Source organism: Cetorhinus maximus, chromosome 2, assembly GCF_964194155.1.
Source record: "Cetorhinus maximus chromosome 2, sCetMax3.hap1.1, whole genome shotgun sequence".
Classification (NCBI taxonomy): Eukaryota; Metazoa; Chordata; class Chondrichthyes; order Lamniformes; family Cetorhinidae; genus Cetorhinus; species Cetorhinus maximus.
In genome coordinates, this window is record NC_135880.1 from 226,660,148 (window position 1) to 226,686,987 (window position 26,840).

The 26,840-nt window shown below is 45.1% G+C and overlaps 1 protein-coding gene and 1 long non-coding RNA gene across 5 annotated transcripts in view; one reads left to right on the top strand and one right to left on the bottom strand.

Annotated features, from left to right (window-relative positions):
- Positions 1-26,840, bottom strand: part of LOC144671549 (basal cell adhesion molecule-like) — a 253,895-nt gene that overhangs the window by 88,030 nt on the left and 139,025 nt on the right. The window lies entirely within an intron of this gene.
- The window catches only part of LOC144671623 (uncharacterized), a 1,108,978-nt gene continuing 1,093,626 nt past the window's right edge, over positions 11,489-26,840 (top strand). The window contains exon 1 of the long non-coding RNA XR_013573966.1: positions 11,489-11,518. This is a non-coding gene — a long non-coding RNA (uncharacterized LOC144671623). The remainder of the gene's footprint in view (positions 11,519-26,840) is intronic.

Genomic DNA, 26,840 nt, shown 5'->3' on the forward strand with positions numbered 1-26,840 from the left:
CCCAGCAACTCCAGACCAGTGGTGGGAAACTCCTAGAATCAATAATTTGGGACAAAATTAATAGTCACTTGGGCAAATGTGGGTTAATTAAAGAAAGCCAGCATGGAGTTGTTAAGGGCAAATTGTGTTTAACTAACTTGTTGGGACGTTTTTGATGAGGTAACAGAGAGGGTTGATGAGAGTAATGCTTTTGATGTGGTGTGCAAGGACTTTTAAAGCATACAATTCTAAGGGGGTGCAAAAGAAGTGGGACCTGGGTGTATATGTGCCTCAATCATTGAAGGCGGCAGCACAGGTTGAAAGCCTGGTTAATAAAGCGTACAACGTTTTAGGCTTTATTAATAGCGGCATAAGAGTGCAAAACCAAGGAAGTTATGTTAAACCTGTATAGATGTCATGAAGAGATATTAATGTCGATAATAATGTTATTGGGAAGTATTTTTAAATTGAAATTGTAGTAGGGTCTGTGTCTATGTGTAGTCTATGCGTGGCTTAACTGGATGAAAGCCTGCTAGTCTGGGTGCTTTGATGTATAGTAGTTTTGAGATGTTAATTATATAAACGTAAGGAAGTTAAAAGGTAAAGTGTAAAATTGCATTTGTTGAATAAAGCATTCAAGAGGAATGCTTGGAGGAACACAGGATCTTGCACCTAGCTGGGAGAAGCCAAGCAATGTGTTTATATTACTAATAAAATTGGTGGAATGAAAGGATTATTGTTAGAAGAGGTAACATTTTAAAAACCTAGTAATACAATGGAAAATGTACATTCAAAGGGAAAGCTAGGTATAAACAGAAAGCAGTTTGTGTGTGTAAGTCAGAGGCATTTAAGATCTAACCAGCCTGTAAGCCTATAACTGTCTGCAAAGGAAACAAATTGAAAGGAACCTCATTTTTGAATTTGAGGTCAAATGTGCTTTGCCTGGTGTCTGTTTAAAGTCTACGGGTTACTGTTGCCTTGGTGAAGATTTACCTGGGACTGATTAATTTGGGGATTTGTTTAAAAGTTATTATGGTAGTAATTTGTAGAGATGTGTATGTGTTTAATTTGCTGTTAAATTAATAAACGTTTAATTTAGTTTTATACAAAAAAACCTTTGGAGGCTCAGTGGTCTTATTCATGAATTCAGAGCTGCATCTCAATACCAATTGAAAATGTAGGTTATGACAGTTGTTCAAGTTTACCTCTGGGATTTAAACAACTCAGCCTTTACCAACTGCTGTGTCAAAACAATAGAATACTGGTTCGGCCTCAACTGAAGTATTGTGCCCAGTTCTGGGCACCACACTTTAGGAAGGATGGGAAGGCGTTAGAGAGAGTGCAGAAAAGATTTATGAGAATGGTTTCAGGGATGAGGAACTTCAGTTACGTAGATTAGTTAGGACTGTTTTTCTTGGCGAAAAGAAGTTTGAGAGGAGATACGATAGAGATATTTAAAATCATGAGGGGTCTGGACAGAGTAGACAGGGAGAAACTATTTCCGTTGTAATTGAGAACCAGAGGTTAACAATTTAAGGTCATTGGTAAAAGAAGCAATGGTGACGAGGGAAATCTTTTTGAAATCTTTCTGGAATGTAATTCTTGAGGGTGTGATGGAGGCAAGTTTAATAAGGCATTCAAAAGGGAATTGGATTATTAACTGAAAGGATGAACGTGCAGGGTTACGGGGAAAAGGCAGGGGAGTGGCACGAGGCGAATTGTTCCTTTGGAGAACCAACTCAGACACAATGGGCCAAATAGCCTCCTGTGCTGTGATTCTGTGACCTACCATTGGATACCTTGTCCAAGTGGTCATTCTTCATAGGAGTACTATGACTATCTGGCTATGGGGTGCAGCAAAGCCAAGTCCAATCATGTCCACATTCCCCTTTTCTAGTTGGTGGGGGGAGTCACAGGCTGGTGATGAGCAGCTAATTTGACCCCCTCTTCCTTCCAGGATGTCAATATCAACTGTAGCTCCATTACCCCAGATGAGAGCAGCTAACTCATCACAGAGTGAGGATTGAACCTGGGACCATACCAACCTGCATGACATTGGTTGGTGCAGTTACTCTTAGAGCCACTGACAGAAGCTACCCTTAGTTTATAATGATATGAATGTATTTACAGCCTACTTATTTAACCCTCAGGACGTCCCTGGAGCTTCTGAAAATAATTCAAACAAGTTTAATATTTCACACACCCCTGTTGGTAACACCGATAACTGCACTTTGCAAGGACAGACCCCTCCAGGCAGAAAAACAGCCTGTATCTCAAAACCTGGCTCTGCTGGGAGATTTTGTACCATCACCTACAGAACCGACCCAATTGCTGCATATCTATTTCATCTTGTAGTCGGCACCAACTGAAAAGCAAATAATACAACTCCGCTCTTCAGCTAGCTGAACTCGAATGCCTACGTGATAGAATTCCTCATTGGACTCTTTGGAGTCTAGAAATCACATGAACTAATATTCATTTGAATGGTTCTTGTACTGTAAAACTCATTTTCTCTATTCCCCCTTCACTATCTGAGAGTGTGTTTCAGTGGGATGTTGCGAATGCTCCTTCTCCCTGATTTTTTTGAATGTGAAAATAAACTAACCTTCTGAGTTAATCCTAACTCAGGTTTGCTGTGGTTTATTAGTAAATTGGATCACAAAAACCGAGGGATTAGGAAAACCTATTTTTAAAACTAATTCAAATCATCTTCTGCCTAGGGTCAGGTGGTAAGAGTGCAGTTTGCCTGTCTCTCCCAGGTCCGTAACACAATATGCTCTTTGCTCACATTCCTTTAACACCTTTGGTTCATAAAAATCTATTGTTCATACGGTGGACAGGCTCGGTGGGAGTGGGTGGGGTCTAGGGCCTAGGCTCCCTAACCAGAGGAAATAGTTTTTCTCTACTTATCCTATCAATTCCCCTTAATGTTTTAAACAGTTTGATCAAGTCACTCCTCAACCTTCTAAATTCCAAGGAGTAAAATGCTAGTTTGTGTAATCTCTCAAGTGGACTTTACACAATGTTTCTACTACTGTAAATCAAAGAGAGGGGTCAATAAAAAAATACCAAATGAGCCCTATCCTTAACCAAAATAAAATAAGGAATTGAAAAGAGACAGAAATGTTATTGCTGACTTATACAGTAAGGCCGAAACTCTGATTGTTTACTGACTTGGAGCCATCACTAAGATTAATTGCACTGTAAAGCTCCTCTCTAGATGCAGCTGCTGACACTTTATAAGAAGGGTTTGTGTCTGAACTGGAGGGGAGCAGGGAAGGGGCTGAGGTTTTGGAATTTGAACTTGTTACTGACAGGCAGAAAGGCCTCCCGCCACCCAAAACAAACAAGTACTACCACGTGCCTCAGCGTTCAGTGCTGTCTGTGTGTGGGGGTGTGGGGGGGGAGGGCGAGAGTGCAAGTTCGCGCAGGTGCACAGGTGTGCAGCTCTGTGCCTCAGGGAGATTTTGTGAAAATAAAAAAGAAAGATTTTTAAAATGTTAAAAAATGTTCCCTCATGTGGCCGTGTCAAGTGAGCAGGGGCATGTTAGAAATTAGGATGAATTTTTTTTAATGACGGATCGAAACCTCATCCCGCCCTTGGATGAGGTTTCTCAAAAAATGCAAAGGCCGCTTGGCCTTTTTGCCTGACTGCCAACCATAGGTTTGGACGGGCAGCGAAAAATTTAATTCAATTACATTTTTAATGGCCTTAGTTGGCCTTTTAATTGTCGGCGGGCGCACTGCTGACTCCCGCGGGTGCCCGCCGACAGAAATATCGCACGAGTGCACAATGACATTGGGACGCTCGCCCGACATCATCGTGTGTCATTTTACACTCGAGCGGGTCAGGTGCCTGCCCGCCCGCTCAGTGAAAAATCCTGCCCAAAAAGTTAATAATCAGGTGCAGCAAGTGATTAGGAAGGCAAATGGAATGTTGTTGCTTATTGCAAGGGGAATGGATTATAAAAGTATTGCTACAGCTGTACAGTGAGACTACATCAGGATTACCGTGTATAGTTTTGGTCTCCTTCCTTAAGAAAGGATATAATAGCATTAGACATGGTTCAGAGAAGGTTCACTCAACTGATTCCTGGGATGAAGGGGTCACCCTGTGAGGAGAGGTTGGACAGGCTGGGCCTGTATCCACTGGAGCTTAGGAGAATGAGAGGTGATCTTATTGAAATATAAGATCCTGAGGGGACTTGACAGGGTGGATTCTGAAAGGATGTTTTCCCTTATTGGACATACTAGGTCTAGGGGACACAGTTTAAAAATAAGGAGTCTCCCATTTAAGATGGAGATGAGGAGAATCTTTTCTCTCAGAGGCAGTGTCATTGAATATTTTTAGGGCTGAATTAGATAAGATTCTTGATTAACAAAGGGTTTAGGGGGTAGACAGGAAAGCAGAGTTGAAGCTACAATCAGATCAGCCATGATCTTATCAACCAGCAGGGCAGGCTCGAGGGGCCAAATGGCCTACTCCTGCTCCTAATTCCTTTGTTCTTTGTTAGTTTTAGGGGTCATGGATAGGCCAAGAAGAGGACAAGGTAAGTTTCATAATGTCACTTTTCTGTGAAATCCTGTGGGCCAGGAGGAGCAGAATCTCTGGGCTCTCCCGCTGTCTCTCTCCCACTCTCTCGCTCTCTCTCTCCCTCCCCCTCTCACACAGGGATTGGCTGCCATTACCTTCCCCAGCACTAACTTTATGCCCAGGGCCAGTCCCGCGGGTTCTTGGGTGCAGGTTTCCTGCCTACTGAGCCGAATGTCAGCCTTGCTGGTTTTAGGCAGGAGTCCTGTTTTTAAGATGCGGGTTAGATAGATGTCTTTCAGAAAATAATACTTTGAGATATAGTGAATGTGCAATTTGAGATGTGACATATGGTAAATGTAGCATGCTCGGGAGGAACAGGTAAAGTTGAATCAATGGGTCCCAAAGTTTACTCCACTGGGGTCTCCCCATGTCACATCTGGATCTGATGTAGAGTCATTCATGGAGATCAATTGCCATAACTATTGTCTTATGTAACTACCATTAGAGGCCAAATTAAATGGAACTTGTTTTTCATTTGTTTAGCAATTATGATGCTCCTAATGTTTAGTTAAACAAAGGCCTGGAATTTAAAAGCCTGAGCCTCATGCTGAGCTCCCCAATAGTCATTCACTCCCTTCGAGCTCCATCCACCACTTTCCATATACATTTGCCCAGTTAAAATTGGCCCCAGAGTATCAGTGTGACTGTCTCACTGTGAAACTTATCCTATAAAAATACATTTATTTAGCGCCTTTCATTACCTCAGGACATCCTAAAGCAGTTTAAAGCCAATTAAGTTCTTTCTAATGTAGGAAAACATTGCAATAAAAGCTATGAAAATCTATGATCCATAGTTACTCCAATTAAAAATCTGCCAAAATAATATGGATTAAAGAGTGGAACAAAACGAACATGTACCTAGTAACACTGTGCAACAAATAAAGAATGGATGTTTAAAAGGTGTTGGCCGGTAACTTCCCCGCTCCCCAGCGTCGGGTTTGGGGGTTACCCCAAAGATGCGCTGGGGAATCCCTCTGGCAAGTTCCTAGGTAAGGGTTTGCATGGCAATTGCCCAGAAGTGCTAACTTCCTCTGGATAATTGCGCTGCGCTGGAAATGCAGTTTAAATCGCAAACTTTGGATGGTTCCTCCAGGGTTACACCAATAGTTACTCAGAAAAAGTTAGAAGAATTAAAACCTCTTCTAACTTCTCACTAACTATTGTAAAGACCCAGACCGACCCCACAGGAGTCCCCCACACCCCGACCCCCAGCCCCCCACAAGATCACTCCCACCCCCCAATCCGACACCCCTCCCGAACTCTGACCCCCCCCAATCCCTCGACACTCCCAACCCCTCGACTTCCAACATTCCCAAGGAACCCCCACCATCCCAGACCTCCAACTCCCACAACCCTGCACCCCTGAACCTCGCACCACACCCCCTGCCCGCCCCACGATCCCCAACGCACCCCAGGGCATCTGGCTCCCACATGCCCCCCCCCCCGTAACTCAGACTGCCCCCACGCCACCCCCCCCCCACCTCAGACAGCCCCACAAACCCCACCCAGACCTCTGACCGCCCCCACCCTAGACTTCTGACTCCCACAACCCCCCCTGGGCCTTGGACACCCCCCACGACCCCTGAGCCCCGCCCCACCAGACATCAGACCCCCGCCCCCCCTCATTACCCCCCAGACCTCTGACCAGCCCCACCTCCTAAACCCTGACCCTCCAAACCCACCCCCGTGTACTGCCTCTGGACACCCCCACTCTCCAAATCCTATCCTTTTACCTTAGACACTTACTCCCCGCCGGCAAGTGCCATATAAAAGGGGGCGTGGCCTCCTTGAGTACGCTGGAGCTAGGCCTCGCTGGGCCCTGTGAGCAGCCTTTCAGTACAGGCCCCAAGCAGCTCCAGCAAACAGAAGCAGCAACATCATTTTCAAGATCAGTTAAGTTATTTATCTCTTCTAATTCCTGCAGGCCAGCACTTTCTGACATTAATTGGAAGTTATGGCCCCATGAAATTATTGTAATGGGCTGTGAACACATTTTTAACATGGTCTTAAACTGCATTCTTTTTCCTATCTTCTCCCCTCCTCCCCAGAGGGTACTGGGCAGAAATTTGTCTTTGGTTTTAGCAGAGAAGGGGCGAAAGAGAATTAACTGTTGGGTGTACGTACCCACCAATTTTCATTTTGATTGAAGGTCATGGACATGTAAATTTGTTAGTGTGTCCAACAGGGTCGGATCCGCTATCGGCCCATTTACACCACTGACCCAGACCAAGTCCACTCAGCACCTGTTTTTCTGGGGGGCACCATGGGCACGAGCAGCACCTTGAACTAGCGCTCATTCTTCATGTCCATGAGTTTCAGCAGGATACTCGATTGTGGAAGGCATCAAGCTGACTTTGGGCCTAATTTTTCCTCGTTGGGTGGGCGGCCAGGAACCCAACCCAAACGGGAGCAAAGTAGAGTGAGATGAAGTCAGGCGGGCGTCTGACATCATCATGCACGCTTGCGATATTTCACTTGGCAGGCGCACGCGAGAGGCGGAAGCACACCCACCGACAATTAAGAGGCCTATTAAGGCCCTTAATCAATTAATTAATTTGAATTTTTCACTGCCTGTCCAACCGTTCAGTTGGCGGGTGGGCGAATGGGCCATGCGTCCGTTGCATTTTTTGCGAAACCTCATCCACGGGCGGGATGAGGTTTCGACCAGTGATTTTAAAACCAACTTTTAAAACTCATTTTTAACATGTTCCTGCTCATGTGACAGAGGGGACATGTTTTCCTTATTTTTGCATTCTTTATTTCTAATGTCAAAAATCTCCAGCCCCCTGAAGCAGCTCTGTGCCTTCGGGGAGATTTCTGTGAGCGCACCCGTGTGCATGCACTGACTCCTGCGCTCACCCTCTTCCCAGTCTCCCACCCAGGCAGCGCTGAGCGTTTCAGCGCACAATTCACGCCAGCTGCCTGTTAATTGGCCAGCCAGCGTGAAATCGCGACTGGGGCCCAATCACGGGCGGACAGTTGCACAACCGCTCCCGGGCCCACCCGCTGCGCCCACCTGATGAGGGGAAAATCCTCCCCCTTGTTCCTGTGCTTATCCAACATCCACACACGTTGCAGCAGGAGGGAATTAAGAAGTAAGAATCCAGCTGATGTTTCTCCTCTTCATTCCAGTGGTGTTGAGGGTAATTGCACTGGCTCCAGTTACAACTCTGGCTCAAATCAGCTAACTCTATCGAGATCAGGGATTGTACAGATCATAGTTTTATTGTACTGTATAAAAAAAAACTCACTGGTTTCTAAAATGAAAGCAAAATATCACAGATGCTGGAAATCTGAAATAAAAACATAAAATGCTGGAAAAACTCAGCAGGTCTGGCAGCATCTGTGGAGAGAGAAACAGGGTTAACGTTTGGAGTCCGTATGGTTTCTCTTCAGAATTTTAAACCTGTCACAGTCATCCTGTCAGTGTCACACAAACTCAAAACATTAACTCTGTTTCTATCTCCACATATACTGCCAGACCTGCTGAGTTTTTCCAGCATTTTATGTTTTTATTATCATTGGTTTCTACCCTTCCTCTGTCCATCCATAGAGTTCAAAGGTTGATCTATTCTAACCTTGGATGGTACAGACTAGGATCTGTTATAAGAGTAGTGAATGCATCGTGATTTGAGAAATGTTTTAGAGTGGGTATTCTCCTACCTCTGGATGCTATGTGCCCCCCCTGCCCTGCAGTACCCTACCACTACTGTGCCCTTCACCCTGCAATGCCTCTCCCCTCCAATCCCCACCATAGAGCCCCTTCCTTCCCCCTGCAGTGTTACCCCCACCCCCCCACCCCCAGTCCTCAGGCTCAGACTGTGAGATCGGCTCATTTGTGAGCAGTGACATCAGAGGCTGAAACTCTCTTTTGTTCTGAACAGGAAGTGGAAGGTTAGAGTTAATCGCTGGGGTTTGGTATACAATAATCTCCACTTTGTTCTAGCAGCTGTATCTGTTTCATCTTCCTGGAAATCTATTCAGTGCTCCACTCTTGCAATTTTTGGTGCAGCAACACTATTTTTCAATGTCAGGTCAGTGTAATATCACTTACACTGCACAGCATCTAGTGCACCAGTGGCACCCAGAAGCTTATCCCTCTGATTACTTATATAAAAAAAACAGCTGTGGACAAACATCATGTGAGAGGCATACACGAGGTTTGTATTTAGATGTAAATGCATGAACAAGGCAGTTAATACTTGGCTGGGCACAATTCTGACCAGCTGTTACACAATTACATACAGTACACACTTTATCTGTGTCTGCATTGATCAAGGCAAATTCTGCCTGGGGTGACTCCTAACATATTCTTGTTACAGCCTGGCCTCACTTAATGACTCAAAGTGGCATGGTGGTAAACAAAATTGGTTGTCCAACCCTCTCTCACAAGTTGACAATATGCTAGAAACAAAAATAAAAATACCTGGAAAAACTCAGCAGGTCTGACAGCATCTGCGGAGAGGAACACAGTTAACGTTTCGAGTCCGTATGACTCTTCAACAGAACTAAGGAAAAATAGAAAAGAGGTGAAATATAAACTGGTTTAAGGGGGGGTGGGACAGGTAGAGCTGGATAGAGGGCCAGTGATAGGTGGAGATAGCCAAAAGGTGTCATAGACAAAAGGACAAAGGTGTTGACGGTGGTGATATTATCTAAGGAATGTGCTAATGGTGACATTAAGGGTAGAAAGCAGGACGAGCAACGTACAGATAGCCCTAGTGGGGGTGGGGTGGGGTGGGGGGAAGGGATCGAAATAGGCTAAAAGGTAGAGATAAAACAATGGATGGAAATACATTTAAAAATAATGGAAATAGGTGGGAAAAGAAAAATCTATATAAATTATTGGAAAAAAGGGGAATCGGAAAGGGGGTGGGGATGGAGGAGAGAGTTCATGATCAAAAATTGTTGAACTCAATATTCAGTTCCTGCCCCACGGAACTCATTTCTTGCTATCTTAACTCCATTCTCTCTCCCCTTGTCCAGTCCCTTCCCACCTACGTCCGTGATTCCTCAGACACCCTACATTATATCAACAATTTCCAGTTCCCTGGCCCCAACCGCCTCCTCTTCACCATGGACGTCCAATCCCTCTACACCTCCATCCCCCACTGGGATGGTCTGAGGGCTCTCCGCTTCTTCCTCGAACAGAGGCCCGAACAATCCCCATCCACCACTACTCTCCTCCATCTGGCTGAACTTGTTCTCTCATTGAACAATTTCTCCTTTAACTCCTCTCACTTCCTCCAAATAAAAGGTGTGGCTATGGGTACCCGCATGGGCCCCAGCTATGCCTGTCTCTTTATGGGGTATGTGGAACATTCCTTGTTCCAGTCCTACTCCGGCCCCCTCCAAAAACTCTTTCTCCGGTACATCGATGATTACTTCGGTGCTGCTTCATGCTCTTGTCGGGACCTGGAAAAATTTATTAATTTTGCTTCCAATTTCTACCCCTCCGTCATTTTCACATGGTCCATCTCTGACACTTCTCTTCCCTTCCTTGACCTCTCTGTCTCAATTTCTGGTGATAGACTGTCCACCAATATCCATTACAAGCCTACCGACTCCCACAGCTACCTCGACTACAGCTCCTCACACCCCGTTTCCTGTCAGGAGTCCATCCCATTCTCTCAGTTCCTTCGCCTCCGTCGCATCTGTTCTGATGATGCCACTTTTAAAAACAGTTCCTCTGACATGTCCTCCTTCTTCCTTAACCAAGGTTTTCCACCCACGGCGTTTGACAGGGCCCTCAACCATGTCCGGCCCATCTCCCGCGCATCCGCCCTCACACCTTCCTCTCCCTCCCAGAACCATGATAGGGTCCCCCTTGTCCTCACTTATCACCCCACCAGTCTCCGCGTTCAAAGGATCATCCTCTGCCATTTCCGCCAACTCCAGCATGATGCCACCACCAAACACATCTTCCCTTTACCCCCCCGGTGGCATTCTGCAGGGATCGTTCCCTCTGGGACACCCTGGTCCACTCCTCCATCACCCCCTACACCTCAACCCCCTCCCATTGCACCTTCCCATGCAACCGCAGAAGGTGCAACACCTACCCCTTTACTTCCCCTCGCCTCACTGTCCAAGGGCCCAAACATTCCTTTCAAGTGAAGCAGCATTTCACTTGCACTTCCCTCAATTTAGTCTACTGCATTCGCTGCTCCCAATGCGGTTTCCTCTACATTGGAGAGACCAAACGCAGACTGGGTGACCGCTTTGCGGAACACCTTCGGTCTGTCTGCAAGCATGACCCAGACCTCCCTGTCGCTTGCCATTTCAACACTCCACCCTGCTCTCATGCCCACATGTCTGTCCTTGGCCTGCTGCATTGTTCCAGTGAAGCTCAACGCAAACTGGAGGAACAGCACCTCATCTTCCGACTAGGCACTTTACAGCCTTCTGGACTTAACATTGAGTTCAACAATTTTAGATCATGAACTCTCTCCCCCATCCCCACTCCCTTTCCGATCCCCCTTTTTTCCAATAATTTATATAGATTTTTCTTTCCCACCTATTTCCATTATTTTAAAATGTATTTCCATCCATTGTTTTATCTCTACCTTTTAGCCTATTTCGATCCCTTCCCCCCACCCCACCCCCACTAGGGCTATCTGTACCTTGCTCGTCCTGCTTTCTACCCTTAATGTCACCTATTAGCACATTCCTTAGATAATATCACCACTTTCAACACCTCTTTGTCCTTTTGTCTGTGGCATCTTTTGGTTATCTCCACCTATCACTGGCCCTCTATCCAGCTCTACTTGTCCACGCTCCCCCCTCCTTAAACCAGCTTATATTTCACCTCTCTTCTATTTTTCCTCAGTTCTGTTGAAGAGTCATACGGACTCGAAACGTTAACTGTGTTCCTCTCCGCAGATGCTGTCAGACCTGCTGAGTTTTTCCAGGTATTTTTACTTTTGTTTTGGATTTCCAGCATCCGCAGTTTTTTGCTTTTATTTGACTATAAGTTAGCGCTGACCCTCTTATCAGTTTCCATATTCACGATTACTCATTATGTAACATGATCTCATAGCTTGTGCTACAGGTACATGATGCACACCAGCAGGCTATTGACAATATCCTTAAACCTCTCTATCTCTCTCTCCTGTGAGATATTACTCATTAATCAAGGTTTTGATCAGCTGCCCTAATTTCACTTTAAGTACCTCGGTGTCAAATTTTGTTTTGATTATACTCCTTTGAGGTGTTTTACTACATTAAAGGTGCAACATAAACATAAACTCGTTTTTCTAGCAATAACCCGCAGCTCTGGTACCTGAGAAACTGAGGAGAATGATTGATGTCCAGCTGTTCACAGATTAATAATACTCTTACAGACAGCTGTATTTCTTTCATTGAAAATAGAATATGCTGCAAATACTCAGCAGGTCAGACAGCATCTGCGGAGAGAGATCAGAGATAACGTTTCTGGTCTGTGAGGTTTTATCAGAAGTGGGAAAAGTTAGGTATGTGACAGGTTTAAAACAAGTATAGAGGCAGGGAAAGGAGAGAATAGAATAGAAGGAAGGACTGTGAACAGAAGATAGAGAAAATGAAATGATAAAAGGGATGATGGCTCACGTCAAAAAGTGAGGTGGGAGTGAAATGAAAGGTCATCAGCCTGAAACATTGGGCTGGATTTTAAACTTTCTCCCTGCCAACAAGGAGGTCGGGGGGGGTGGACACATCAAATCCAGGTCTTCCTGCCGCTTACTCTTCCACCCTGACCTGCCTGAACTTTTACAGATGGTGGGAGAGGCATCAGGCAGCCTGCCCATCCTTTGGCCTGTTGAGGCTTTTAAGTGGCACATCCCACCCCTCAAGGTCATTCCCTCTTTAACCCTCCCTCCCTCTTGAACCCAGTCGCCCCAATCCCCTTATTGAGACCTCTGACCCTGAACTTACTGGGCACCTCGGTGTGATCGAACTGCCTGTAGTCCTACAGGGCCACCACTGGATACCAGTCCCGGCTGGTACTGCCAGGATGGCAGAGCTGCCCATCGTCCAATTAGCTGGCAGCTCTCTAAGGCCAGACTTCCTCCTGAGATAGAGTGGAATTCGCACCTTAGAACAATCCACACTGCTTCCAGCATTAAATTGCTGTGGGGCAACTATTGGGGTCATGGGCGGACTACCCACTCAACCTTTTAGCCAGGGGGAGTGGAGACTGCAGAAGTAAAATTCAGTCCGTTAAGTCTGTTTCTTTCTACAAAGATTCTGCCAGACCTGATGTGTATTTCCAGCATTTTCCGTTTATGTTTCAGATTTCCAACACCTGCAGTATTTTGCTTTTGTATTTATATTTCTTTAATGTTCAAATCACTTCACTTCATCATCTCCGGGTGACACCTGGCCCACGGCCAATATACAACCATAACTGTCAGCCCTGCACAGAGCCTGCCATACAACAGGGCAGGGAGGCTACTACCTTCAAAGGAGAGTACCTGCTGCCAACACCAACACCCAAATATTTCACTGAATTTTCCTTCAAATTTACAATTCTGGAACAAGCAGCATCGCCACATTTGAACAAAGAAACAAATATGGGGTTATCAATGAGTTCAAAGGATGGAGAATTTATCAAGGTAAAGAGAGAGGGTAGATTTCTTCCCTCTCTTGAAGATATTGATCCTCACAAGGTAAAGCTCCTCAATGCCAATCGGCCTTAAGTGATTATTCATGACTGCGTGGGCAGGCTATTCAATTGCGAGGACATCACGCATGAGCCTTGTCTTTTCCTCACACAATGTCCACACATGTGTACCTTCCAGAGATCACTAGGCAACAATCATTTGCAAGGATTAGCAATTTTTTTTTACATTTTACATTTACATTTTACTTTACATTTCACTTCTCTTTAGCTCTGAGAAGAGTCATACAGACTCGAAACATTAACTCTGTTTTTTCTCTCCACAAATGCTGTTAGACCTGCTGAGTTTTTCCAGTATCTTCTGTTTTTGTTAGCAAATTTTTCCCTCCCCAACTAAGAGACACTGAGGGCAATTGCAGAAACTCTAAAGCACCCCAGAAAAATTGGCACAGATTAGCTACCGCCTCAAGCTGTGTCCAATTCTATAGTGTTGGGCATTCTTCTAAAAATGGTTGTTCTGCATAGCTAAGCCTGGACATTGATAGAATATTTGACAGCAGAGGCATCAGCTACCAAGCCCAGCTTCGCATTTCCAAATGAGTGTACCCTTTCCATCAAAAGTCATTGCACACCAGAATCCTGCCTCATTTTCCTTTCCTAGACCAACGATGCTGGAGCCAACTGTAGTCCTTCAACTGCTGCCCTCGATGAGATCAGATAACTGAGCACAGTACAGGGATGAAATCTGCGACCTTCTTGGTCTACAGTACATATCTAGGTACCTATGCCTAAAGTTACATTTACTCACTGGGACTGCTGCAGGCATACATTCCGTTGTTGAGGCAGAGCTCATGTGGGGTGAAGGATGTATCAGTTTGAGGGCTCATTGTCCAGACTGCCAGGTTCTGGTATCTGACAGATAAATGCAATTTTCAGGCTTGTGATACACGACTGTGTCTTGAGCAGAGACAGGCAATTAGGTTGAGGTCAGAGTGTGATTACGTTCTAACCGTTAAGATGCAGAGCACACAGAACCAACAACAAAACATACACCTGGAGATCCTGCACCATTCTGATTTCCTGCCATGGCTTCAGCAGGACACTGGGGAAACAGTATAAGTTGTTAAAAATGTCCATTTCTTCCACAGGGTTTCCACAGAAACTCTTGGCAGAAGATTGGGAGAGCACTTGGGTAGTTTCCGTCAATGTGTCTGTATAATGTGCAGTGTGTAAAAGTGGCTTTGGAACCAGTTTGTTTTCTTGCAGCATCTCATGACCCCATCATCCTTTAACATTTTGAACTGGGAAGAACCTCAAGAGAGAAAGAGGAAAAATAATCAGAGAAAAGTCCAAGCTACTTACCAATGAGTGCCCACATCTTCTTAAACTGCAAACAACTCAGGAAGAAATCAATGAAATACAAAACTACCCTGACCTCACTGGTTTTAAAATATCAGCAGGAAATAGGGCCTCTGACCCTTGTCCTCTGTTCGCAAAATAGCAAGGGTGCTAATGAAAGGGTCATTATTTACTCCTAACCATTTTAAGGAACTCTGCCAGTTGGCACAGCCACTCACAGAGATGTTTAAAACCCGCATTATAAGATCATCGAACAGCAGCTCAACTCATGGAGCAGTAACCCCACATGGTTCCATTTTACACTCAAAGAACTCTGCTGCATTTAGACACAAACAAAAGGTGGGAATGTTCGGGTATGCTTTGAGGTCGTCCTTAAAGCATTTTCGTTGTCGTCCAGGGAGTCTCCTGCCACAGCTGAGTGTGTACAACATCCTAGACTGCTATGTGCAGAAATGCTTTGACAGCTTTATGACAGAAACTCCTCTAAGTACTTCTGTGTACTATGAGCTATCTTTGCCTGGTGTCAGGCATTCGAACGACACGTTCCACCCAGCAGGACTAGTTTAAATGATTAGCGTCTCGATGCTGGGCACGTGGCTTGGAGAGGGTGCTGCTGTTGAACCATTATCTTGCCACCGGGTTTATAGGGTCTTGAGATGGCCCTGCTGGTGGTACTTCTCCAGTGCTTTGAGGTATTTGCCATAGGTTGTCCAAGTCTCCGAAGCATGTAGGCACTCAGGCATCACTTCTGCCCGCTAAACCATGACCTTAGTCTCAGGTTTGAGATCCTGGTCCTTAAATACTCTCCTCTTCAGTCAGCCTAAGGTTGAGCTAGCTGATGATTAATTTATTGCCTATGCCTTCGTCGAGAGGAGGCTCCTAAGATATGGGAAATGGTCCACATTTTCCAGGATCTTGACATTGATTTTAATTTTAATGTGTTCTGCTCTGGGAGCTGGTCGGAAGAGGACCTTAGTGTTCCGGAGCTTAGTGAAAGGCAATTTTCTCATATGCTTTGGAGTGCACCAAACCCTGTTATCAGACTGTAACAGACAAGGCTGAAAAGAATTATTTACTGAACAACCAAGGAAGGATTCACCTATTTCTGAAAGCAATTTTAAATAAAAAAAATTTGCTTAACCCCTCAAAAATATTTCAGAATGCTCAATGCTTTCGTGCTTTCTGAAACTGTTCCACATTACTCCGGCTGCCTTTTGCTGTGATGCCAATATGTTCCGACAGATAGAAAAAAGTTATTTTTAAACCCGACATTCCCATTTACAGGAATTTGAAAAATACTACCAAAAAAGCACTTAAAATTTCACCGGCCATTCTGGGAAACAGCAACTAATATTTAAGCAGCTTCTATCAATCCACTATACAAATAGATGGGATTGCGGGACACACACAGTATAAAATATCTCAACAGTACAGGTCGCTGGCTTCAAACTCTCTCAAAAACAATGGACAGGGCTCAGTCGCACCTGCACAGGGCAGGTGAGAGGCTGGGAATTCTGCAGCTAGTAACTCACCTCCTGACTTCCCTGTTCACCATCTACAAGGCACAAGTCAGGAGTGTGATGGAATTCTCTCCACTTACCCGGTTGAGTGCAACAGAACTCAGGAAGCTCAACCCATTCCAGGGCAAAGCAGCCCCGCTTTGGCACCCCATCCACAAACATTCACTCCCTCCACCACCCACGCACAGTGGCAGCAGTGTGCACCATCTACAAGATGCATCGCAGAAGCTCCTTCTATAACACCTTCCAAACCCATGATCTCAAACACATGTAAGAACAAGGGCAGCAGACACATGGGAACACCACCACCTGTAAGTTCTCCTCCAAGCCACACACCATCCTGACTTGGAAATATATTGGCTGTTCCTTCACTGTCGCTGGGTTAAAATCCTGGAATCCCTCCCTAACAGCACTGTGGGTATACCTACACCACATGGACTGCAGCAGTTCAAGAAGGCAGCTCACCACCACCTTCTCAAGGGCAATTAGAGATGGGCAATAAATGCTGGCCCAGCCAGCGAAGCCCACATCCCACCAAAAGAATAATTTTTTTAAAATGGTGCCTTTAACATAATAAAGCATCTCAAAGTACTTCACAGGAAAATTATAAAATAAAATATAACACTGAGTCACATAAGGAGATATTAGGTTGGATAAACAAAAGCTTGGTCAAAGAGGTAAGTTTTAAGAAGTATCTTAAAGTAGAAAAGCAAGGTAGAGAGGTATGGAGGGGATATTCCAGGGCTTAGATCCCAGACAACTGAGGGCACAGCCACCAAAGATGGAGCAATTAAAATGAGGGATGCTCAACAGGCCAGAATTAGGGAAGCGCTGATACCTTGGAGGATTGTGGGGCTGGAGGAGATTAAAGAAATAGGGAGGGGCAAGACCATTAAGAGATTCGAAAGCAAGGATGACAATTTTAAAATCAAGATGTTGCTTGAATGGGAGTCAATTCAGTGAACAGAGGTGATAGGTGAATGGACTTTTCTGCAAGTTACGACACGGGTAGCAGAGTTTTGGATAACCTCAAGTTTACGGAAGATAGAATGTGGGAGAGCAGCCAGGAATGCATTGGGATACTCAAGTCTACAGGTAACAAAGGCATGAACGAGGGTTTCAGAAGCAGATGAACTGAAACGGGGTGGAAGTCAGGCGATGTCTAAATGTTGTAACTGTTTGGTGTCCTGTAGCGTATTGGTACTGTTACTAGGCCAGTAATCCATAGGTCTGAATTAAGACATGAGTTCAAATCCTACCATGGCAGCTGGGAAATAAAAAACTCAGCTAGTTAAATAAATCTGGAATTGAAATGCTATTTGCTGTCCTCACCCAGTCTGACCTCGGTGTGACTCCAGACCTGCAGAAATATGGTTGATTCTCGACTGTTTTCTGCAGCGCCCTAGAAAGCCACTCAGTTGTACAAGGATGGATAATAAACCCTGGCCTATCCTGTGGTGCCCACATCCCGTGAATGAGCAATAAAACCTCTGACTCAAGCAGCCAACTTGACAGAGATCTTTGTCAGATTCCCTACCCTGCTTAATACACGTTAAAATCCAGATGCTCTTCAACCTCATTCCCTCACAAATCCCAAGTGAGCTCAAACCAGCGAGCTCAGGGTCTGCCTTTGTGCACACCTGCCTCCAACACTCCACTTGACAGCTATCCTGTCTGCTTCCATAGCAACCAGTGCCTTAAATTTCCATCTGAAATCAAAGCTTTTACTCTGTTGCTCAGCTTGGTTGGCATCCAGGGATCCAAGTGGCAGGTGCATGGGGGAGGAGAGAACAAACTGGAGCCGGTATGCCCAGTACAAATGTAAATCTTAGTAAGTGCAGCTCCTGTGCTTCATTTATTTTAATTAGATTTTAGTTCAGGTAACTTTACTTTCCTATCCCTCCCGTTCTATTTCTTTCTTTGTCTGGGCCAGCACAGTCAGCTGGGAGGACATTATGGTCCCAGGCCACTAAATGATCTACAGATGGCGCCAGAGGCCACCTCGTAATTATTAACTCTCGCCCCAACCCTCCACTCTCAGACTGTATCTGCTTTGGATGGGGAGTGTCACAGCTTCTTGTGCAAATTAATGCTTGATGTAGCTCAGGTTGAGGCTGCACTCTTATGGGGTGAATCAATCTCACAGTAACGCAAGCAGTCAAGGATCCAGTTACAGGGTTGCACTAAGATAAAAGCAAAAAACTGCGGATGCTGGAAATCCAAAACAAAAACAAAAATACCTGGAAAAACTCAGCAGGTCTGGCAGCATCTGTGCAGAGGAGCTCTGTTGAAGAGTCATGCGGACTCGAAACGTTAACTGTGCTCCTCTCCACAGATGCTGCCAGACCTGCTGAGTTTTTCCAGGTATTTTTGTTTTTGTACAGGGTTGCACTATTGGATATCATTCAGTCACATAATGACAGGTGCACAACATATAAACCTTCCAATTAACAAACTGCAGAACTTTGAAAATGAGCATCCTTTTAAGCTGTGCTGCTTCCTAACAGAAATTACAAGCACCAGCACAGTTATAACACTAGCATCTTCCTGACAAACTGCAAGATTGCCCAGGTATGCTCTGCCCACAAAAGGATAAATCTAATTTGGCCAATTTTACTGCCTGATCAGTTTACCTATAATCACTGGCAAAATGATGGAAGGACTCATTAATCGTACTATCAAGCAGCACCTACTCACCAATAACCTGATCACTGATGCTCAGTTTGGGTTCTGCTAGGACCACTCAGCTCCAGATATCATTACAGGCTTGGTTCAAACATGGACAAGATAGATGAAATCATGTGAGATGAGAGTGACTGCCCTTGACATCAAGGCAGCCTTTGACCCAGTGTGGCACCAAGGAGCCCAAGGTGAAATCATTCTTAGCACAAAGATAGATGATTGTGGTTGTCGGAGGTCAATCATCTCAGACCCAGGACATTGCAGCAGGAATTCCTCCAGGCAGTATTCCATTGCCCAACCACCTCCAGCCACTTCACCAGTGACCTTCACTTCATCTTAAGGTCAGAAGTGGAGATGTTTCCTGATAATTGCACCGCACTCAGTTCCATTCCAGCTTCTCAGATGATGAAGTATTCCATGCCCACATGCAGCAAGACCTGGGCAACGTTCAGGCTGGGGCTGATAAGTGGCTAGTAACATTCTCACTATACAAAGTGTCAGGCCATTGTCTCCAACAAGAAAACATCTAACCACCTCCCCTGTCGAATACTGGGGGTCACTATTGACCAGAAAATGAACTGGATTAGCCAGTAAATGCTGTAATGGCAAGAGCAGGACAGAAGCTGCCAGGCCCCAAGTTTTTGGTAAGATCCAGTTAGGGATTAACAATGTTTTGTTTAAATTAGACAAAGTTTGAGTTTTGAGACACCTGATAAGAGAATAAAGCCAAAAGATTCCATAGGTTTTGAACAAACAGAATGAAACATTACTATACAAGGTCAGAAAGAGCCATCACCATTTAGAGTCTGCTACCTACAGCCCTTTTCTTATTTGGAGTTTTATCTCTGCTCCTCTCTTTTTAACTTAACTGGGACTTGTCTCTGTCCCCTGTCTCTGTCACTCTTCTTTTGGGACCTCTTCTTGTTCCCTTTCCCTCCGGGACTTCCCCTTCTCCCCTGTCCGGGGCTCTGCTTCTTGATGGCACTCCACTCCCAGTCACCTGACCCGGGTTTTCATGCCATTTTCTCTTTCTTTATGCGCAGGTGCACTGGGCCTGTCCTGGGCCAGAAGAGCTTAAAAATGTCAATCTCCACATGTGCAGCCTTCTCCCAGTCTGTGCTTGTGCAAAAGCTCCAATGCCTGTTGGGAGTTGAGGCCCCAGCCTCCGCTCTCAACACCAAGGTAACGTTTGGTTTGCAGTGAGTGACTCACCTCTGACAACATGCTCTCGATTTGCTTCAATGAGTACAACTCCAACAACACTCAAGAAGTTGGACACCATCCAGGACAAAGCATCCTGTCCATCAGCATCCTATCCACCACCTTAAACATTCACTATCTCCATCACCACACAACATGGCTGCAGTGTGGGTACCATCTACAAGATGCAATGCTGCAACTTGCTAACACTTCAAAGCCTGCCTATCATCTACAAGTCACAAGTCAGGCGTGTGATGGAACACTCTCCACTTGCCTGGATGAGTTCAGCTCCCACAACACTCAAGAAGCTGGACACCATCCAGGACAAAGCAGTCCGCTTGATTAGCACCACATCCACAAACATTCATTCCCTCCACCACCGACACACAGTAGCAGCAGTGTGTACCATCTACAAGATGCACTGCATGAACTCACTAAGGCTTCTTCGACAGCACCTTCCAAACCCACGACCACTACCATCTAGAAGGACAAGGGCAGCAGATAGATGGGAACACCACCACCTGGAGTTCCCCTCCTACTCACTCATCATCCTAAATTGGAAATTTATCACCATTCCCTTACTGTCGCTGGGACAAAATCCTGCAACTCCCTCCCTAACAGTACTGTGGGTGTACCTACACCACATGGATTGCAACAAGAAGGCGACTCACCACCACCTTCTCAAGGGCAATTAGGGATGGGCAATAAATGCTGGCCTAGCCAGCAAAGTCCACATCCCGTGAATGGATGAAAAAAGAAATGGCACATCCCAAATCCCCAACCTTTACCTCCTTCAAGGACAAGGGCAGCAAGTGCATTGGAACACCAGCATCTGCGAGTCCTACTCCAAGTCACACACCATCCTAACTTGGAACTATATTGCTGTTCCTTCATTGTGTCAGAATCCTGAACTCCCTATCTAACAGCACTATGGGAATACTTTCACCATATAGACTGCAGTGGTTCAAGAAGGTGGCTCATTAGCACCCAGGCAAGGCCAATTAGGGATGGGCAATAATGTCCAGCAAATGTCCTCGCCAGCGTCCACATTTCATAAACGAAAAAATAAGGTTGCTGAGTATTTGTGGGAATCTCGCTCCTGAAAAGAATGAAGTCAGCCGCTCTCAACTCCCTTCCACCTCATCACATTTCCCTGAAACAAATCCCCTTCCCTCACGCTCTGAACTGTGACTAACAAGCACATTACACCCACAGCTGGTTCAATTTTCTAGTTAGCGCAACTCAAACAAATCTTCATTAAGAGTTTCCCACGCACACAGCCCACACTACCAGCCCACAGATGGATCATCTCATGCTACAGACTGAAAGAGGCGGCAGAGTTCTTCTCCAGAATATAAAAATCCACAGTAAAACCTAAAGATTAGCTTTACTACTTAAAAGGTATATATCTACTATTCTGTTTATCCCTTTTCCTACTCCTACTACTTGCTACTTAGTTACCATCCCATAGGTCCAAGCTAATTGCTAATGGCTCCCTTTCCTCAACCATTACCTCATTACAGCCTTGGTTAAAACAAGGACAAAAGAGCTAACTCCCGAGGTGAGGTGAGAGTGACTGCCCTTGACATCAAGGCAGCATTTGACCGAGTGTGGCATCAAGGAGCCCTAGTGAAACTGGAGACAATGGGAATCGGGGAAAACCCTCCACTGGTTGGAATCATACCTAGCACAAAGGAGGATGGCTGTGGTTGTTGGAAGTCAAACATCTCAGTTCCAGGACATCACTGCAGGAGTTTCTCAGGGTAGTGTCCTTGGCCCAACCATTTACAGCTACTTCATCAATGATCTTCCTTTCTTCATCTAGGCCAGAAGTGGGGATATTCGCTGATGATTGCACAATGTTCAGCACCATTCGTGACTCCTCAGATACTGAAGCAGTCCATGTCCAAATGCAGCAAGACCTGGAAAATATCCAGGCTTAGGCTGACAAGTGGCAAGTAACATTCATGCCACACAATTGCTGGGCAATGACCATTTCCAACAAGAGACAATCTAACCATCTCCCGTTGACATTCAATGGCATTACCATTGCTGAATCCCCCACTATCAACATCCTGGAGGATACCATTGACCAGAAACTGAACTGGACTAGCCATTTAAATACTGTGGCTACAAGAGCAGGTCAGAGGCTAGGCATCTTGCAGTGAGTAACTCACCTCCTGTCTCCCCAAAGCCTGTCCACCATCTACAAAGCACAAGTCAGGAGTGTGATGGAATACTCCCCACTTGCCTGGATGTGTGCAGCTCCCACAACACTCAAGAAACTCAACACTGTCCAGGGCAAAGCAGTCTTCTTGATTGGCACCAATTCCAAAAGCGTTCACTCCCTCCACCACCGACGCACAGTAGCAGCAGCAGTGTGTACCATCCACAAGATGCACTGCAGGAACTCACCAAGGTTCCTTAGGCAGCACCTTCGAAACCCACGACCACTACCATCCCGAAGGACAAGGGCACCAGATAGATGGGAACACCACCACTTGGAAGTTCCCCTCCAAGCCACTCACCATCCTGACATGGAAATACATCGCTGTTCCTTCACTGTCGCTGGGTCAAAATCCTGGAACTCCCTCCCTAACAGCACAGTGGGTGTACCTACACCTCGTGGATTGCTGTGGTTCAAGAAGGCAGCTCACCCCCACCTTCGCAACAGCAATTAGGGATGGGCAATAAATGCTGGCCCAGCCAGCAAGACCTACATCCCGTCAATGAGTAAAAAAAAATTATTCCCCACTCTTTCAAAATTATTAGCAGCATCATCTGCCCTGCCTCATCTCACTACTTCCCCATTTTATCTGAGGTATTGAACTTGTCAGAACCTCCCAGTTCCAGCCTACGTCTCAAACCTCACTGTCTGAATGCCTCCAGTCCAACCTTCTAACTCTGAATGGCCCTGACCAAAGTCTTGATAGGCATTCTCTGTGACTGTGACTATGATGCATTGTTGCTCCTTATCCTCACCACGGTCCTCCATCATATCTTCTCTGTAGTTTGGCTCCTGGGATAGCCCTGGCTTGATTCAGGGCCCTGTTCTTTGCAGACAGAAAGAACATGTACACACATTGTGCCTGTTTCAGCTAAACAAAATAAGTGACAGCCGTTCACTGGTTCATTTCTCAGGGCAATGCCTTGACCAATCAGGGTCAAGGTGCCTGGTTCAAATTTCAAATTATACTTGGCAGTCAACTGTCAGTCACCATTAACTAGTGCATTCTCCATGGTAATGCCTCTACCAGAGTCCACTTGCCAACCAATCAGCACTCTCTTCTCGTACAGTATAATGTTGTTGCTTCCATTGACAATGGTATTCTTGTGATTGTCCTGATGAATGCAAGACAAGCAGCTTTGACAAAATGTCTTTTTCTGTAATGCCTGTACTATCAAATGACTAAGAATTATAGAGGTCAATGTGCTTACTATCCTGCCAATACTCAGAGGAAGAGTGTTTAATAACTGTTTCTGTGGCTCGTTGCAGTTTATCTTGATTAATTACCTCTTTGTCAGGCTCTGTATTCATTGTTTGAATGCCTTTTCAGCTCTTCCAAGCCTCTGTTTTGCCAGCAGTGATTTTCAGAGACATAGGTGATGATGCAGAAAGTCAACTCCTTGGGAACAGATGTGAAAACAGAAAGGAATTCCAGTAAATCCATAATTTTACTCCTAATCAAATGAAAGGGGGATCAGTGGAAGCCGTACTGAGTTAAAAACAGCTGCAACAACTGACTGATAAATCCGTTCTATGCTTTACTGTTTTCTGATATTCAATCTAGTGCTACAGTTTAGAATTGTCCCCTGTCATTCTAATAGTCCAATCCACTAATGACCCGTTCCTCCAATAGTCCAGTCCAACAATGTTCCCTTATCCTCCAATAATCCAGCCTCCTTCATCCAGCACCAACATATCCTAGTATTGCATATGAACCGGCGAATTAGGAACAGGAGGAGGCCACTCAGCCCCTCGAGCCTGCTCCACCATTCAATAAGATCATGCCTATCCCCGCCCCCACATTTCCTTTCACTCCTTTGTTAATCAAGAATCTATCTAGCTCTGTCTTGAAAACATTCAAAGAGTCTGCTTCCACCGCCTGTTAAGGAGAAAGGCACACAACCCTCCGAGCGAAAAAAATTCTCCTCGGCCCAACCATCTTCAGCAGCTTCACCAATGGCCTTCCTTCCATCAGAAGGTCAGAAGTGGGGATGACCGCTGATGATTGCACAATGTTCAGCAGCATTCACAAATCCTCAGATACTGAAGCAAATATGCAGCAAAACCTGGACAACGTTCAGGCTTGGGTTGATAAGTGTCAAGTAACATTCACGCCACACAGGTGCCAGGCAATTAACATCTCCAACAAGAGAGAACATAACCATCGCCCCTTGACATTCAATGGCAATAGCATTGTTAAATCCCCCACTATCAACATCCTGGGGGTTACCATTGACCAGAAACTGAACTGGACTAGCCATATAAATACTGTGGTTACAAGAGCAGATCAGGGGCTGGGAATTCTGCAGTGAGTGTTTAACCTCCTGACTCCCCAAAGCCTGTCCACCATCTACAAGGCACAAGTCAGGAGTGTGGGGGAATACTCTCCTTTTGTCTGGATGAGTGCAGCTCCAATAACATGCAAGTAGCTCAATACCATCCAGGGCAAAGCAGCCACTTGATTGGCACCACATCCACCACCTTAAACATTCACTCTCTCCACCACCAGTGGCAGCAGTGTGTACCATCTACATGATGCACTGCAGCAACTCACTAAGGCTCCTTCAACAGCAACTTCCAAACCCACAACCTCTACCACCTAAAAGGACAAAGGCAGCAGATGCATGGGGACACCTCCACCTGCGATCTCCCCCCCAAGCCACACACCATCCTGACTTGGAAATATATCGCCGTTCCTTCACTGTTGCTGGATCAAATCCTAGAATTCCCACCCTAACAGCACTGTGGGTGTACCTACACCACATGGACTGCAGCGGTTCAAGAAGGCAACTCACCACCACCTTCTCAAGGGCAATTATGGATGGACAACAAATGCTGACCTAGCCAGTACTACCCATGTCTTGTGAAATATATATTTTTTTAAAAACATGTTAGTATAATAAGACTAAGACCTCACATATATTTTTACGAAATATATATACGTAGCTCATCATGGCTAATTTCACAAATTTAAAAAAAACTGGACAAAGTCTTTAAAATGACTGGAGCTATGTCTAGCTGTGACTTTCAAACAAAAGGAATTTTCTGGCAGTATTAAAGAAACTGACATCTTGTTATGTCTGAAGACCCTATGGGCTGCAGAGGCCAAATTCAAAGGGAATTATACAAAGGCCATCTACACTTCATAAGCCAGGTCTGGCCAATGGAGCAGAGTAGTCTGGTAGGACAAAGGACCCTGCAATCTTCTTTCAAATTCTTAATGGCTGAAACATTAGCAATCTCAAGAACCCAGACAAAGAAATACACATCCTTTGTCAAAGCCAATGTGGGAGTCATGTGACATGAACCTTACCTAACTGGGGGAACCAGTTATACTATCTTGCTGTGTTGTAAATCAGTCTGCCATCTTTCTTGTATCTAGTAGCAGTTCAGAATAGGGGTCTCTGTCCAGGTTTGAATGTCTGTCCCCATTTACACTGTTTCTACTGGAACTTCTGAACTTCTATACAATTGCCGTGAAAACTAATTCACTCAGTGTGCCTACCTCATCGTGGAAGTCATCTCTACTGGAAAGGGAATTATCCAGCATCAGTCTTAAGCCTGCTGACCTTTGTGAAGGAATACGCCATTGGACTTTGATTCTGGACTCACGTGAAACAATAATTCTTTACTCCGTGTCTTTGCCCTGTACATCTTCTTTTCTATATCCTCCTCTTTGATTGTATGAGTGAAAAGGAGGCTACTTTGTAACCCTCCTCTCATGTTTGAGTGTTTGCAAATAAACTAACCCTCTGAATTCACCCTATCACGAGTTTGCTGTGGGGTTATTAATAGAAATTGGATCACACTGAAACTGAGGGGTTGGGAAGTACACCACCACTTATAAAGGGTGAAATCCAAAATCCAAAACACTTTTCTGTTTATGGACGGGTGGTAAGAGGAGAAATCAGAGCTGTTTAAATTAAACCCACATCTCCTGTCCGTAACACTACCTTCCTCCTCAATAGTGCACTCTATAACACAGGTTGACAGTGTGAACCATGGAAAAAAATGGTGACTGACTGGCATAACCAACAACTTGTTTTTTATAGTGCCTTTAACGTAGTAATTTGTCCAAGGCTTTTCACAGGTGAGTTTTAAAGCAAAATTTAACACCAAACCATATAAGGAGATGTCAGGCAGATGACAAAGAACTTGATTGAATAGGTAGAAAGTGAGGTAGAGGTGGAATTCCAGAATTTAGGGCCTTGGCAGCTGAAAATATGGACACTAATGATGGAGCAATTAAAATTGAGAATGCTCAAAAGGCCGGAATTTGAGGAACGCAGTTATCTTGGAGAGTTGTGGGACTGGAGGAGATTACAAAGATGGGAGGCCATGGAAGGATTTGAAAACAAGGATGAGAGTTTTAAAGTTTCATTACTTCTGACCTTCCGACGCTTTGTCAGGATTCTTGTAGCAAAAAGCAACATACGGGAAAGGAAAATGAGTCACGAAAGAGAGAAAAGTGAAATAGAAGTGAGCTTGAATGGTTAGAGAAGCTTTGTATGTTCTGAAAACAAGCTTGGTTGAGTAAGGTAATACTTTCACCTGAGTCAGATGCTTATATTTTCAAGCCTCACTCTGGGTGTTGAGAAAATAATCTAGCTACAATGTCAATGCAGTGCTGCAGTGCACAGTGCTGCATTGTCAGAGGTGCTGCTCATTGGGTGAGATGTTAACTGA